Source organism: Pseudorasbora parva, chromosome 1 (genome assembly GCF_024679245.1).
Source record: "Pseudorasbora parva isolate DD20220531a chromosome 1, ASM2467924v1, whole genome shotgun sequence".
NCBI classification, from domain to species: domain Eukaryota; kingdom Metazoa; phylum Chordata; class Actinopteri; order Cypriniformes; family Gobionidae; genus Pseudorasbora; species Pseudorasbora parva.
Genome location: NC_090172.1, coordinates 51,186,535 through 51,202,835, shown reverse-complemented (window position 1 = coordinate 51,202,835; position 16,301 = coordinate 51,186,535). Strand labels below are relative to the sequence as shown.

The following is a 16,301-nucleotide window of genomic DNA, read 5'->3' as shown; positions in this document are numbered from 1 at the left end:
ACATTCCTCATGCTCTCCGTACCACCTCAAGCTAATGTGAACATCAATGAACCAAGAAATGTGGTTCTGAAGTTTGTGCAAGCTCTTTAATGACTACACTTCCATTAAACTCCTTCTCTTCCAAGTGTTCTTGATCTAAATGGTCTGTCCTTTGACTGATCATGTAGACATAATCAATCTTACTCCACATCAAAGTCACTTTCTCTAAATGTTCAAATTCCTTCCTGGGGAACCTCAAGTTAGTTAGTGTCCTGTACTTAATTAAGAGGTATTTTACATTGGACTTTGTCAATGTTTGTGATCTTATTAGTAAAGCTGTAGCACAAATACATATTTAGGGTTCGGTAGACAATAAAACATATTCGATAAAATCGAAAAGGGAAATCTTAGATAACAATTGTCCTTATTGATTAGTCGGGTCTGCCCTCTGTGTACTATTAGCTTCCAACAGTCATGCCAAATGCGGCATTTCAGAATGTTTGAAAACAATCGGCACCAGATTCTTCCGTGTGGCAGAACACGAGCGGCTTATACTGACCAACTGAAGAGATCCAGCCGGCTACTGTAAACAATTACATAGTTAAAAACGTTGTTGATTAAAGTTGAAACTATGACGAAAACATGTTATGTTTGGGGTTGCACTGTCAGATATACAGCAAAAAGTGTAGGATTTTATCGATTTCCTTCAGAAAAAAAGTAAATATATCCAGCAGAACCTAAGGGTGAGGAGGTTAAAGCGGGTGGATGTCGTCAAAAGTAGTGCTACAGAGAAGTTCTCTCTTAAAACGGTCCATCTACAAAATCATTTATGAATTTATGATTTGGATCGCGTGTCAAACTGACAAACTGCTAAAATCACGTGACATTGGCAATCCGAATCATGAATCAATACACTGATTAATGACCGTTTTAATCTTTATTTGAGGATTGAAGACAATCCAGGAAGAGAAGACAATGCTGAATAAAGTCGTAGTTTTTGTGATTTTTGGACCAAAATATATTTTCGATGCTTCAAGAGATTCTAATTAACTAACTGATGTCACATATGGACTACTTTGATGATGTTTTTATTACCTTTCTACACTTGCATACCCTCTCGGACTAAAAATAAAAAACCTTAAACTGTGTTCTGAAGATGAACAGAGGTCTTATGGGTGTGGAACGACATTAGGTTGAGTCATTAATGACATCGATTTCCTTTTTGGGTGAACTAACCCTTTAAGGTGTCTTTTGAAGTTCAAACTCATTGCCAGTCACTGCCTGAAGTAAAAGTATTATACAAGGAAGAGACAGAACTTCTAGTGTCATGTAGGCTACTGATCGAATGTGAATGGAAGAAAAAGAAAAAAGCACATTGGCTTCATCTTCACCGCGTGTTTAGTTTGAGTGAACGCCTAATGTTAGCGGAGTAGCGCTAGTCTACAGCGCACTATCCTTTTATATATATTTTCACATCAGAAGCTCACAAATGTGCCATCCGATCCGATTCCGAGCAACAGAAAACCATCATAGCCTTTTTTTAGTAAGATAACAGATCTACCATAGCCTAAAGGCGACATTTGACTCTCAAGTTCAAGAATATATATATATATATATTTTGTAGGCCTACCTGCATCAGCCAAGTATTCGCAAAAATTAAGCAAACAAGTTGCCTTGTGTGTCCCTCCGCTACTCCACTGTGAAGGAATTAATGGCGTCCACAGACACCACATCAAGTGATTTATTCAAATCCATATGATGCCCGAGTCTCTCCCGTCTCATGGTATTTCTCGTCGTGTATTTTCAGTCGGCGCAAGCAAGAACAACTCTTTCACATGATGAGGTGTTCATCTGAACAGTCAAGAATAACTTAAAGAGGTTGCCGCTTACTAGACTGTAGTGACGTGGCGGTGAGGACATTTTCCCATGTAAATGACGCGTCAATCATCGGGAGAGAGGGGTGACATTGCAGTTCTCTTTTTTGCACCTTGCTTTTAAATCGTTAATTAAAGCTAAAGCAAAATGTGGATGTCCGTACAAGCATTTATAATGGTGTGGAGAAGATTGATAATTTTCGATTAATTCCTTTGGCAATCCAAATTTAGTATCGAATGACAAGACATTTTACTCAATAGTATTCAAGGCAATTCGGTCAGTACTTAAAAAGTATCAAACTCGATACCCAGCCCTACACATGCATGTACATAAATACAACCGAGATCACCAATATTTGATATATAAAAGGTCATGGTAATATGAGCTGAAAACTTCCTTGTTAGTCAAAGAAAAGCTTTTATAGACACCAGGCCCAGAAAACGATCTGAGAAATAAATAATTGTTTTTCTTTCATAAAGACGTTTACGAGCCCTGTGATCGAGAGAATCATTCTGGTTGCCGTTTTTTAAAATAATCCCTCCCTCATGAAAATTGATGGGAGTTGAAGCTCATTAAATATGCAAATCTTATCCAATCCTATCCGTGGGAGTTTACTTCCAAGTCTCCAGTTCGGCACGCCCATCAAAACCCAGCGTTCAGGAGAGAGCCTCAAAACCAGTTCAGAAAATAGCCTATTACTTATTAGTATGATGTTTTTGAATGTAAAAAACACACAAACGTCATTGGTTGACCTCAGACAACAATTTAACAATTTTTAAAAAGCCAGTTCATGACACCTCTTGGCTAAGCAGCTTGAGAGGGACTGATTGGATCATTTAAAGGTGTCATGAACTGGCTTTTTTTGACGGTTGTGTGGTTTCCATCCCTGGAGCACGCCCTTCAAATGTCACATTAAGAGAGAGAGAATAGCAGAACAAGAAAGGAATATTACGAGATTCATCGGCCTGCCGACGGGCTTCCGTTTTGGTAGCTTTGCGAGCCCTGGCCCATACGTGTCCAGCGTACTAAAGGTATGCTCTGTTAGACACGCACACATAGGCAAAACGATCTATAACAATGCAATACTATAACATATAAAAACACGTTTTACTCACATAAGTGTGTTTCACCATTCCTCCTGTCGAATCCAATATAGAAGAACAGCATTGTGAGATTTGGTTTACAAATAATCCTGCTGTGAAATTAAGCTTATGCAGCGACTGTGTTCTTCCACAACCAGGAATAGCGCAATATCTTAATCAGGGCTTGACATTAACGTTTGTCCGGGACAAGTTAATTTTTTTAAGGGAAAGAGAATTTTACTTGCCGACGGACAAGAGCCTGATTAAAACAAAAAATAACTAGCGAATCACCAAAATGCAAGAATGATTGTGCATTAATTTAGTGTAAGTGTCGATCGATAGCGGATAATAATATATAATGAACTGACGATAAAGTCGTGATGTTGACGCTTGCGCAGCATCTCGAGAAGAAATTACAACACTTGAGCGGTTAAGCTGTTTTCCTGAATACCATCACGACTGAAAATGACACTGATTTCATATGAAAGTTCATATGAAAATAATTAACTAACATTCACTAACATTAAAATTCACTTAAAGTCACTTACATTTTAAAAGCAATATTTAATGTTTTTGTTGTATTTCAGCAGCGAAAATCGTTCACAGCAGAACCGTAACGCGTCACAGCAACAAGTGTGCTACAGAACGATTCAGTGATTGAATGAATGACTCAATGACTCACTCATTAAGACGGCCAACTGCTGCAAACTAATGAAGGTATAGTTTGATGTTTAAACATACTTTCCAACATTTCTTATTGGTCTATTCAAAAATACAAATCTCAAAACATTATTTAATCATCTAAACATCTAGTAAATCTCATCAATTATTTTAATATATACAGTAAATAAAACTGATATTAATATTGAATATTTATTAATGCCTATTTATTATTTTTTTAACTAAATTCCAGTGGTGTTAGGAAAGTAGTTCAGTATAAACACACTCTCTCTCTCTCTCTCACTTGCCCAAACTTCCACAACTGAGACAAATGAATGCTGGCTTCTCAAGGTCATGTTCTACGGTGTGTGTGTGTGTGTGTGTGTGTGTGTGTGTGTGTGTGTGTGTGTGTTAATGCAGGACGGTCTTCTCCAACCCAGTGATCCCCTGTGATGTGTCCTCATTGTCATATTGGTTTGAGCTAGGCAAGAAGAGTGAAAGACTCTGATCACAGGACAAAATTTCCAAAAAGGGGTCAACAACCTGTCATTTTCACTTGCTTGGCGATCTTAATAAGTCCCACAGGCACTTGGGCTGTTCTGGTAATCACGGCAAATCTTGCAGTAGTACAGCAGTGCAATTAACAACAGACACCATCGCACTGAAATTAATGTAGAATACTGAATTATTGCATCTCATCTGGATTTCTAAAGTTATGGTCTTGTTAAAGGCTTCCTCTACTTTATTGTTATACATTTCATAAATCCATTCAGTGATCTCGACTGTACAATGACATCATTGCTGCCATTCTAATTAGCCAATGAGCTGGCCAACAGCACACCAACAGGAAGTGGAGATAAGCCCAGAATTGTGCCATCAATCCTTCACATCCTCCCTCATCCATCTGTCCCCACTAACCAAAGCCATTCAGCGTCCTATAGCATGCCAAGTGCAACATTATGGACCAGCACAGGTTCTGCTTTGATTTGCTGCAGAGAGAATTATGTTAGATGCTTGCCAGTAAATCTCACATGTAACATGCGAACTACATTATGTTGCCTTCAGGTCAAGAATGATGTGATGGTAAAATGTTTTATGACGTGCATCACATTGATACAGGAAGTTGGACTGCTTTGTTTAGCTCAATTGATCATACTGTAACAGTAGACAAGACAAGCACATGGAAGTGCAAGCAGACTATGGAATAGCAAACAAAATGGTCCTAAACAAATGTGCATGTGTTACAGCTCTGGAAAAAAAAGAGACCACTTAACATCGATTTCTTAATGTTAGGTGGTCTCTTAATTTTTCCCCAGATATTATATCTTCATATATTTCAAGCTTTAGCAATATTGTAGTATTTAGAGTCATGCCAATAAAGCAATCTTTTTTGTCTATTTTAATATTCCCTAATACAAATTATATGATAAATATCTGTGGCAAAGTTGATACTTAAACCTCTATTAAACCTCCTGATCTATAAAAGACAATCTCTAAGCAATAACATTTTTATCTGAGCATTCACTTCATATCTGTATAAGCCATCAACCCTGGAGCAGGAATAGCCTCATTCGTCCTGACTGGACATACACCCACATACTTACACAGTGTGCACGTAGTTTTCACACAAAAGACTGCCTGAGATTCCAGAGCATGTAAAGAGAAACAGAGACATGTCTCATTCACACATACACACACAGGCATGCGCACACGCGTGCACACACAAACAAACCTTATTTTCTATCCCCTAACACTGCCCCTACCCCTAAACCTACCCATCACAGAAAACACTGGGTAATGGGTAATGTCCTCACATTTCACTCTCTCCTTGTAATACCTGTGTCATACCCAAGTCATTATACACATTTGTGTCCTGATATTTAACAAAAACAAGCACACACATTGTCTCTCTCTCTCTCTCTCTCTCTCTCTGATCAGCAGCATGGCGCACATCACTATTAGTGACAATAACACCCTAACAACCATGGAGCATCATCCAACTAATAGCAACTAAAGGGCCCTGTTTACACCTGAAATTACGAAGCATTTGTGTCAATCCGATCACAAGTGGGCGAAGCTAAAGGTGTAAACACCTGAGCTAAAATGTTTTGAGCCTCCAGAGGTAGTCAAAAATGTATTAAACTAGATTGCTTTCATAGTGTAAATGCTCATGTGGTCAAATGCATTCAAACAGCCACAACAGAGAGTCTACTGACCTAATGCGTAAACATTATAGGAAGTGTGCTAGCCAGATGGTATTTATACTTGGTTTTTCAGCTTCAAACCAAATTAAGGTCTTCAGCTGACCGAGCACAATGTTCTCTTACCATTCCTGATTTTTAACACACTCTCGCAGCGCTCGGCGAGGTCTTGTGGCTATGGGAGCAGAAACTGAAACGGCTGTTCTCCGGATGCATTTTCCAGTGTCTCCTTTCGCGTTCATATGTGAATTGTGTGAGCCCATTTCATCCATTAGATCGAAAGCCCATACGGGCTGAAAAAGCCAGTACAAACGTATGGCCCGTAGACTCCCCTCCCCTCAAAGAAATCAGGACAGAATTGGTTGAAAGTGGTGGTGGTGGAGGTGATGGGGGGGGGAACAGTTAAAAGTACAGACTTGCTCGTCTACTTGTGATCTAATTTACCAAAACGCATCTGAAGACCAGGAGCAAACAGGTCCTAGAAACCATTTAGAAACGCCCTGGAAACAACATTGGAACATTCTAAAAGCCCTCAGAACCCACTAGCCATGGCATTACAACGTAGTGCTGTGAGTTTTTACTTACAAAATCTACCAAAAAACTTACTTAGTGATATTGTTTCAAGTTCATCTTAAACAAATGTTATCTAATCTCAATTTTGCTTTGTTAAATCACAACTCACAACTCCATTTAACCGTTCAAGACATTTCAGCATCCTTTCAAAAGCCTCCACAACAAAATACATTAGAAATGGTGCGAATTTGAACACTTGCACACATAATTATGTCATTAGCGATGCAGCAGGTACCATTTATTCGCTTTGTTGCGGTGGGGAACAGCAGACATGAGGCAGACCTTTACCTCTTGTTCTGTCGTTTTGTTCTGCTCTCTAATGGGGTCTTGCAAGAAGAGCTCTTGGCCTCCCACACACACACACACTCACACTCAGAACACACACTCACACAATGTGCACACTCCAAACCAAAGTGCACACGTTCCACAGACATTCATACATGTTTGCATGCATCCAGACAGGCAAAAACTGGAACATTTTCTGTTTTGTCTCAGTACAGTGTTCAGTAAGAGAGCGTCTTACCCTCCCCCATCAGACAGCATGACATTGAGTGCTGTAGGCGATGCCAATATTCAACCATTTGATGCCAGTACACTGACTGTATAACACACACACATGAATAACGGAAAAGTAGAATGCATATTAAAAGATCTGCTTTGATTGTTTCTTTATAAAGACGTCCCCCTAATAAGCTGTAATGCAGTTTTGAGTGAGAATAGGCAGACTTGTCTCAATGAACAATGCTTTGTTTTTCTTTGTTCTCAAAGCCCTGGACTTCATTTTGGGATGTCACCGCTCTGTTCAGCTGTGCTCGGAATGGAAAACTGGCTTTGCACTGTATACACTGAAAAATGCTTACTATTACTATTATAAATAAATAATGTGAAAGACTGTATTAAGCAACAATACATTTCAACGTTTCAAACTGTAGTGTGCAATACTGTTGTCGCCTGACCTCATTAGGATGCATTTTTAATCTAGCAAGTTGTGTTTAGTTTTTGTTGGACATAAAACATTTCATATGACATAAAAATATCTTTTGGCAGTCCACTATCTGATTTTATTTTGGGTTAGTTGTTGCAGTATAAATGGCGGGTCAAAAGGTATACAGTGCATGTAGGGAACAGTAACCAAGTGCAGTGTGCTCTTTTGTATCCTGCACATTTTGGCAATGTACCAGTAGGCTTTTCAAGAATCTCACGCATAATATGCACGTACTGTAGAAATAGTATGAGTAGGATACTTGTATGATATGCAGATATTCATGCCATGTTGTAATTGCCATAATTACTAGATGACAACCCAGGAAGTTTTACTCAGAGCTGTTCAGATCCTCGGACTCTGAATTATGCATTTCTATGGCAACATTAGTGGCAAAATGAATGTGTAATCTGAGTAAATGAATAGACAAAACCTTCAATACAGCAAGTAAAGGTCAATATGCAAATGCCTTAAAGCTAAAGATTTTAAACTACATTCTCCTGCTTAAGTCGCTGCGATTTTGAGCATTTGCACATGATGTTGCAGTGATCAGTTGGTACAAGTAATTACGAGTTCTACAAGGTCATGAGTGCTTTTTATTCCAAGTCAGAATCCCATAACTACTATAATTCTAACATGTCCGAAACATAGTCCAAAAATAGTACATGGTCTCCACAAAAGTATTTTTTTCACAGCAACTAGCATTTAGTGTCAAAAATTATCTTTAAATGAGTCTGTTTGAATATGATCAATTATATTCAAACAGATGTATTAAACATTTTGTAATGGCCCATTCAGAATCTATATGTGCAGAATTTTATTGAGCTAATTGTGAAAGATGTGCATTCAAAAACTGCAGAAACCATTCACAATATTAGCTCAATATTTGAACTAATTTTTTATTTCATATGACATTATGAAGCATGCAGATCTCTCTTTGAAATCAGCACAAAAAAATTCTGTCTAGGCCTGATAATAGAAAATTTTATGATGTATTACCTGATTTTTCCACTTTTAAATGTTCTTCCGTTCATAGAGATTTTCAGATGGACGTTAAGGCGTTTTAGGTTGGGTAGAATCTTTCATCTCTGACCCAGATTGTTGGCTTCCATGTCAGAGATACGCTGTGTTTTCCGCCAATTGGCAACCTGTGGTGTCGAAATAATATTGGTTAAACCGGCAGTCTGCATTATCGCACAGACCAAAACAAAAACAGACATTCTGACACAGAACGCTCATTTCAAAGTGAAATAACTGGCTGTAGGATTGTTTTTCAGAGAAACAAGTATGCAAAACTAGCATGTTTCCTAGATATCTGCAAAAATATTATGGTATTTGTATGCCTAATACAGTCAAAAACTTACATGCAGCACCTTTAAAGTTAATGCTGTCTCACTAGCGTCACCAAATAAAATTGCAAAAATGATGACACTCCCCTATTCTGCCATTGGTCGAACCAACAGAAAGACCAGCCTCAAACTTGCGCTAGTAATTAAAGGGTTAGTTCACCCAAAAATGAAACTGATGTCATTAATGAGGCACCCTAATGTCAGTCCACACCCGTAAGACCTCCGTTTCATCTTCGGAATACAGTTTAAGATTTAGTCCGAGAGATTCTGTCTTTCCATTGAAAATGGATGCACAATATACTGTCCCTTTCCAGAAGGACCAGAAAGGTAATTAAAACATCAAAATAGTCCATATATGACATCTGTGGGTTAGTTAGAATCTCTTGAAGCATCGAAAATACATTTTGGTCCCAAAATAACAAAAACTATGACTTTATTCAGCATCAGTCTTCTCTTTCGGTTTTGTTTTCAATCCTCAAACAAAAATTAGAACGGTTATGAATCAGCGTATTGATTCATGATTCGGATCGCGTGTCAAACTACCAAATTGCTGAAATCACGTGACATTGGTGATACGGATTCTGAATCAATCCGCTGATTCACAACCATACGAGTCTTTGTTTGAGGTTTGGAAACAAACATGAAAGATAAGACAATGCTAAAAGACAAATGTATTTTCGATGCTTCAAGAGGGTTCTAACTAACCCACAGATGTCACATATGGACTACTTTGATTATGTCTTTATAGCTTTCTGGTCCTTCTAGAAAGGGACAGTATACTGTGCATACGTTTCATAAATACATACATTTCATTTTTGGGTGAACGAACCCTTTAAGTCATTGTGGAGAGCATTGTTTTGTTTGTGGCAAAGAAATACACAGTATTTACACTTAATATATTTCAAAATGTAATATATTTAACAGTGTTGTAGCATTTGATTCTGTACATTACTGGAATCAAATAGTGTTTACTGAGTTCAGGCCGAGTCCTTAAGCTTCTGAAAATAAAGTTTTGTACTTGAGATGGATTTGTCCGGACTCGAGTACAACACTCATATTTGAAATATTAATAAAGTATTTAAGTATAACATTTAAAATGTTGTAATTGTTTAAAATCTATTTTAATATTTAAAAGTATATTACTATAACAAAATTAAATAATATATACACACAGCAAATGAAAGATAATTATTTAGGTGGCACATTATGATTACAGGTTACCTAGTAAAAGAACATTGCAGATATACTTAAGGCTGTGGTTAGATATGGTGATGCAGCTCGGGCATTACAATAATTTCATAAAAACCCAATTTGATTGAATCACATGGGTTCCACAATGGGTGTATGTGTTTTTGACTGCGGATGTGATGGGGTGTGTGTGTGTGTGTGTGTGTGTGTGTGTGTGTGTGTGTGTGTGTGTGTGTGTGTGCGCGCCCCGGGGAGACAATGGGAGTTATCTGGGAAAGGCACCGAGTGTATGTATGACTTGCATTGCCTTCCACTGGAAACTACAGGTACTGCAGCTGAATTTCCTTTGCCCCATCTCTATCCTTTTGTCTTTTTCTTTCTCATCTCCTTTATGTTATTTTCCCTCCTCTCCTTGCAGTAGCACAGTTGGACAGTCCCACATGGCTGCGATCAGGCGGTTTAGACATGCTGCAGATCCGTTGTGTGTTTGCGTGTGTGTGTGCGTGTGTGTGTGTGTATATGCCTGGCTTAATTTTTATGATGGTGCACTGTGCTGTTATGAAAGCCCAGTGAGAGTTATCAGATGTCAGAGCAGGCCAGCACATTCATAAGCTAAGAGAAGACCGTCCAAGAGCGCCAGGAAGACTTCATCACAATGTCTAGAAAGAAACGGAACAAACATTCCCCAACAGAGAGAAAAGGAAAAGGCAAAGCAGCAGAAAAAAAAGAGATGGAGACAAAGAAGGACAGCGAGCGAGAGGAAGGCAGAAACAGATGTGTTTTTGGTGGAGTGTCGAACAAAGAGCTGGGAGGGGCAGCTATTACACCTCTCAAGGCTGCAGCTCATGCTCCCCACCGCAGCTCGAGACAAAGCACCCAGCCCTCCCGGCTCCTGCCATCCCAGAGCCCTCTCTGCATCTTAATAGACTGCAAGTGCCAATTAACGGCGTGTAGCTGCTCGGGATACTGTATGCTGACGTTCATTATTTTTCTTGTCTTCTTTCAAAGGCTGAGCTAGGATCAGCATTTTTTTTCCTTTTTCATTATATATATAAAAAAAAATCCAGACTGCAGTGTAACACTTCTGGCCTTGAGAGAATTCAATGGACTCAATCTGGCATCCAGCCAGCCAATGTGATAGCAGAAAAAGGTGTATATTGCATTGACGTTTTGTTGAGGCATTGAAAAAAAATTCCCGTCTGATCAATGATTGCATGACTCAATTTTGAATCAGCAGCTTGTTAAAGGAATTTATTTTTTTTGTGGGCTTATTTTATGCTTCTGTATTCATGAGTTGTGTCTAGCATTGCCCTAGTATAATTTTATTTTTTAAATAAAAACACTTAGCAACACCCGGGAGACCTCCTCGCAATTACCTAGCAATGCCCTAGTAACCAATCAGAACACCCCAGCAACCACCTAGCAATACCCTAGTAACCACTAAGAACACACAGCAACCACCTAGCAATGTCCTAGTAACTACTCAGAACACCCCGGTAACCACCTAGCAATGTCCTAGTAACCACTCAGAACACCCCGGTAACCACCTAGCAATGTCCTAGTAACCACTCACAACACCCCGGTAACCACCTAGCAATGTCCTAATAAACCGCTCAGGACAACAGCATAGCAATGTGTTAAAATAGGCACCAAACTTAGTTTGTACTGTGGACAAAGACACTACTTCAAATTGTGTGCTATTACTTGTCTTAGATAATTTGTATAATAAACACTCCTTATTGAAAAATAATATATATAATTTATATGCCAATTTTGATTTCTCAAAATGAATACCCCTTACATAAAGCAATATACTAAATAGCAAATTTCAACTGGTTTATTGTTTATATAGTCAACTTGAATTCACCTTTTAAGTAAATAATGAAAAAAGAAAACAAGTATTTTGATTTGAAATTGAACTGAATTGACATTAACACTATGTGTAATGAAGTGATTTAAAAATAAATATAAAAAGTATTTATATTTAAATCTAATAGACTAGCACTGAAGGAGAAAACCAGGCCACATCTGGGGACAAGAACATCACAGAGACTTGGGTGGCTTTATTCACCAAGGAACCACCCAAACATAGCATCAAGATACACAAGTGCAAAAATGTAGTTCATTTTGTCGCTTCTCTTGCAATTATGTTGATAAACTAGCATTATGTGCTTATTTAATTACAGCGGACTAATGCGATAAAGGAATTAAAAAGTACATTAAATTTCAAGCCTAAATGAGCAAATTCAGTTGGTATTCAGCTTCCTTTGGATTGCATGGTTAACAACAGCATTAGCATACACACACTCTCAAACACAAAATTTATCTGACGATCAAACCACATTACAGTGTCCTAGAAAGCGAGGAGGTATCCAGAGACCATTTAATTGACTCATAATGATCTTTAGAACGGCAGCGACTGCATTTTGCGAAGCTACTTTGAGAAGTTAAAAGCATTAGGGACATATAACAAAATAACACCAGCCCACATGCTTGTTAGATGCACCAGTTCAGTGAAAGCCTCCAAGAACGAGCGTGCGCCATCATAGATGGAAGAGATGGAAACCCCAGAGGACCAATTCTAGCTAAATGATCCCCCACAGAAAATGCTACAAAAACATTAATAATTGAGCATGGCTCTGGGCTTATTAAGATGGGAAAAGGGATGAAATAATGACTAATTAGAAGGTGAGTGATGGATGGGTAAAGCTGATGTCCTGAGGAATCTTAAAAAATGTGTGATAAGTAGGACTAGTTCACAAAAGAGGTCAAGTTAACATCTGTTTATGTAGTATTATACATTTATTTTGAACACAAGACCGATACAAATTTGCATTACCATGATGGCTATTAAAAGCCATCTTATATAGTTCACCCCAAAATTCTGCCATCATTTATTTAACTTTGTGCATATCGTTCCAACCCAACCTGTATGACTTTCTTTGCATCCCTAGACACACTTGTTGATTTATCCCATTTATTTGGATTGTTTTCCAGTTGAGCTGCTGAGTTTGTCATGCTTTATCAAATCTATCAACAGATGAATTACAGTAACGCAGTAGTCAATAGTGGCCTGAGGAGAATGCTTGACCTTTCTTTGTTCATCGGTTTCTCACTATGTCCAAATTTCCAGTTTTGTCCCAATTGGTTACTGTGTCACTGTCCATTAGCCTAAGTTTCCAGACGCCCCAATGGCAGTGACTATATATCAACAGTCTCCAGCGAGAGCTACTTCAGGCAAACCAGAGGACCCATATCTAATTAAAAACTGGATAATGTCTTACTGTTTCTGTTATCCAACGCCATAAAACATTCTCTGAAAATGCAGTAACACTCTCTCTCTCTCTCTCTCTCTCTCTCTCTCTCTCTCTCTCTCTCTCTCTCTCTCTCTCTCTCTCTCTCTCTCTCTCTCTCTCTCTCTCTCTCTCTCTCTCTCTCTCTCTCTCTCTCTCTCTCTCTCTCTCTCTCTCTCTCTCTCTTTAATTTTATTCCATGTTTGCTCAGTAAAAGGCAGCCTTATTATTTGTGAGATTTAGAGACTTCAAAAATCCATATCCTTCAAAATTATTATTTGTGTTTGAGAGGTATGGGCCACTTCGTGATAACCAGTTTTGTACTCTAGGGACAATGTCATGGATGTTTTTTCTTCTTCTGTTTATTATCTTTTTTTGCCACTGTTCAAAAAGACACTTTTCATTGCAATTATTTTGACCAAAGCACTGATGATGCGCTTCCATTTTGTAGGATGTGTTTGTAGAAGTAATTAAACCAAATAGTGTAATTAAACCACATCTCTGGGGTGGAAATGTTGCAAAATGGCTCCAAAAGTACCACTATTATAAATAAGCATAAAAAGTATAACCACTGTCAAAAAAAAGTTTATGATTCAGGAATATTCCTACACCTCATATGAAAATGAATGTTTAGAGGCATAGAGCGCTGTTGCCCTGACGTGATTAAAAGCTTTCCCGATTGAAACGTCAGTATAATGAACTTCCTCTTCACCCTAAAGTTTTATCAAGTTACACCAAAAATCATTTGGAATAGTTTATGTAAAGAATAACTGACTGTTGAATAGTAATGTGGCCAATATGCACAGCAGATTTTCAGTAACTCTGAAGTCAATTATTCCACTTAGACCACAGTTACCACATGTACATTTGTTTATCTCGAGACATTTTCCAGGTTTACATCCTAAAAAGCCTACCACAATACTTCATAGCTGATGAATCAACACCTTAAAATGTCTGCAAATCAATCAGTTCAATATTGAACAATTAAGGATTTGATCATGCTGTTAAGTGTAACAACACACCAGGCCGTAACTGCAGAAGTTGATTATTGTTCAAAGTATATTACATTGTGCATTTTAACATTGTGGTTTAAAGGGATAGTTCACTTTAAAATGAAACTTCTGTCATCCTTTACACATCCCTCAAGTTGCTTCAAACCTGTATGAATTTTTAGTTACAGTTAACTGGAACCATTGACTTCCATAGTAGGAAAAAAAAATACTATGGAAGTCAATGGTTCCAGTTAACAGTTGGGTCACTGACATTCTTCAAAAATATCTTCCCTTGTGTTCAGCTTAAGAAAGAAATTCACACAGGTTTGAAATAACTTGAGGGTGAGTAAAGGATGACAAAATTTTCATTTTAAAGTGAACTATCCCTTTAATAAAACCCTATTATTTGCTTACTTGAACACATTTTTATTACCTTATTGTTATTATATAATATGCACTTTTTTATACATACTTTGTCATTGAAGATTTCTTGACTAGTGTTAAAATATCGTCTCGTTCTCATGAACCCAATATTGTGTTATTGGGATTATTGGGATATGTATTACACACTATGATTGTCATTGCACAAGTCGTACCTTCATATAGATTATAAAATATATTGCAAGTCATATAGATTACAAGTCGTACTTTAATATAGATTATAAAATAAGGACTGTTCAGCTGGACCTTCTCTCTTACTGTTTGCTTTAGAAGATCAGGGAACAATGAATCATGAATGAGGAGTCCACTGTGCGATTACTCATAATAAACAGGCTGCCTTAAAGAGGAAAGCAAAAGTTAAAATGGAAATAATTGGCCATAAATAATGCTCACAGCTGTAGTAAGGTTCATTAAACAACAGTAATAAAAAAAACAACAACATTTTGAATACAAGAGTGATGCAGTGTGTATTATTTCTTATTTACACAGAACAACTGAATCAGTTGGCTTCCACCTCTTCAATGGGTGCTAAATTACTTCAGTTAGTCTTAGTCCCAAATGCCCACAGACCACCCATGGACCGCTCACATGCATATCGTGTGCAAAAATTAGCCAGAAAGCACAAACGCCAAGCTCTAATCTGACTCCCATTTCAGTTTTCCAAGGAAGATATAGTAACTATAGTTGCCAAAGGTTAATGACATTGGATTTTTGACTGTCATCTCAATCACTCAATGATAAAGGGCCCTATCAAACAGTTCACCAGACGCAATGCGATACCAGGCACGATGCAAGTGTTTTTTTGCTAGTTTTAGCCTAACGCAGTTATCATTGTCAAGTCCAGTACAGAGTTGTTTAAATAGCAAATGCACTCGGGCCCATCTGTTCATCCATGGTTTGAAAACGAAGTGTGTTCAGGTGCATTATTGTCGTGTTGCTATATTGAGGCAACTGAAAAAAATCTGGTCTAAAGTCAATAGTGCAGTATTTTTTTTTTTGTTATTTAAAGGACGTGTTAGTAATATGCACCTATGGGTGGGTGCACAACACACGAACACTCTGCTTATTATTATGCACAAGGACGTTCAGCAACACATTAATTTATTTTTTAATATTAACAATAGAAGGTTCTCTCTAGAGGGCGGTTCTTTCCTCTTGCAAATTCCACTATTGTGCAAGCACAACTGGATTTTAAAGGGAATGCGATATGAGACTCTGATTGATTTAATGCATGGTACACCCCAAAACACACCCATGACTCATTAAGAGACTAGGTACAACCCTTTTGGACCATCTGCCTGGTGCGCAAACCGTTTTTTCCATCGTTAAACTAGCAAAATTGGATTCAGACACGCACATGCGCCATGTGCTTTAGGCCGTGTGATCGGATCATTAAAATAGGGCCCAATGAATCAAACATTTATAAGCTGGTTATATAAGTAGCCTATTACGGTATTAAAGGTGTGATTTGAATGGTTAGCACGATCCAGTTAATTATTGTGGGATGCCATTAATTCCATTTCAGGATGCTGGCTTCGAAGTCAGCTGCCCATGTAGACAGCAAGGGAGCTCAGCGGGTTTTGGAACAGACCCACTGACAGCATAATTACTGCAACAAGGAACATTACAGCAAGTAAGTCAACCTTCTAGCAGATGAAGTTGTACCAATTATGATGCTACATGATG

At 38.0% G+C, this 16,301-nt stretch overlaps 1 long non-coding RNA gene across 1 annotated transcript in view; it reads right to left on the bottom strand.

Annotated features, from left to right (window-relative positions):
- Positions 1 to 16,301, bottom strand: part of LOC137076208 (uncharacterized) — a 164,233-nt gene that overhangs the window by 44,988 nt on the left and 102,944 nt on the right. Inside the window, exon 3 of the long non-coding RNA XR_010905254.1 lies at positions 8,352 to 8,500. This is a non-coding gene — a long non-coding RNA (uncharacterized lncRNA). The remainder of the gene's footprint in view (positions 1 to 8,351; positions 8,501 to 16,301) is intronic.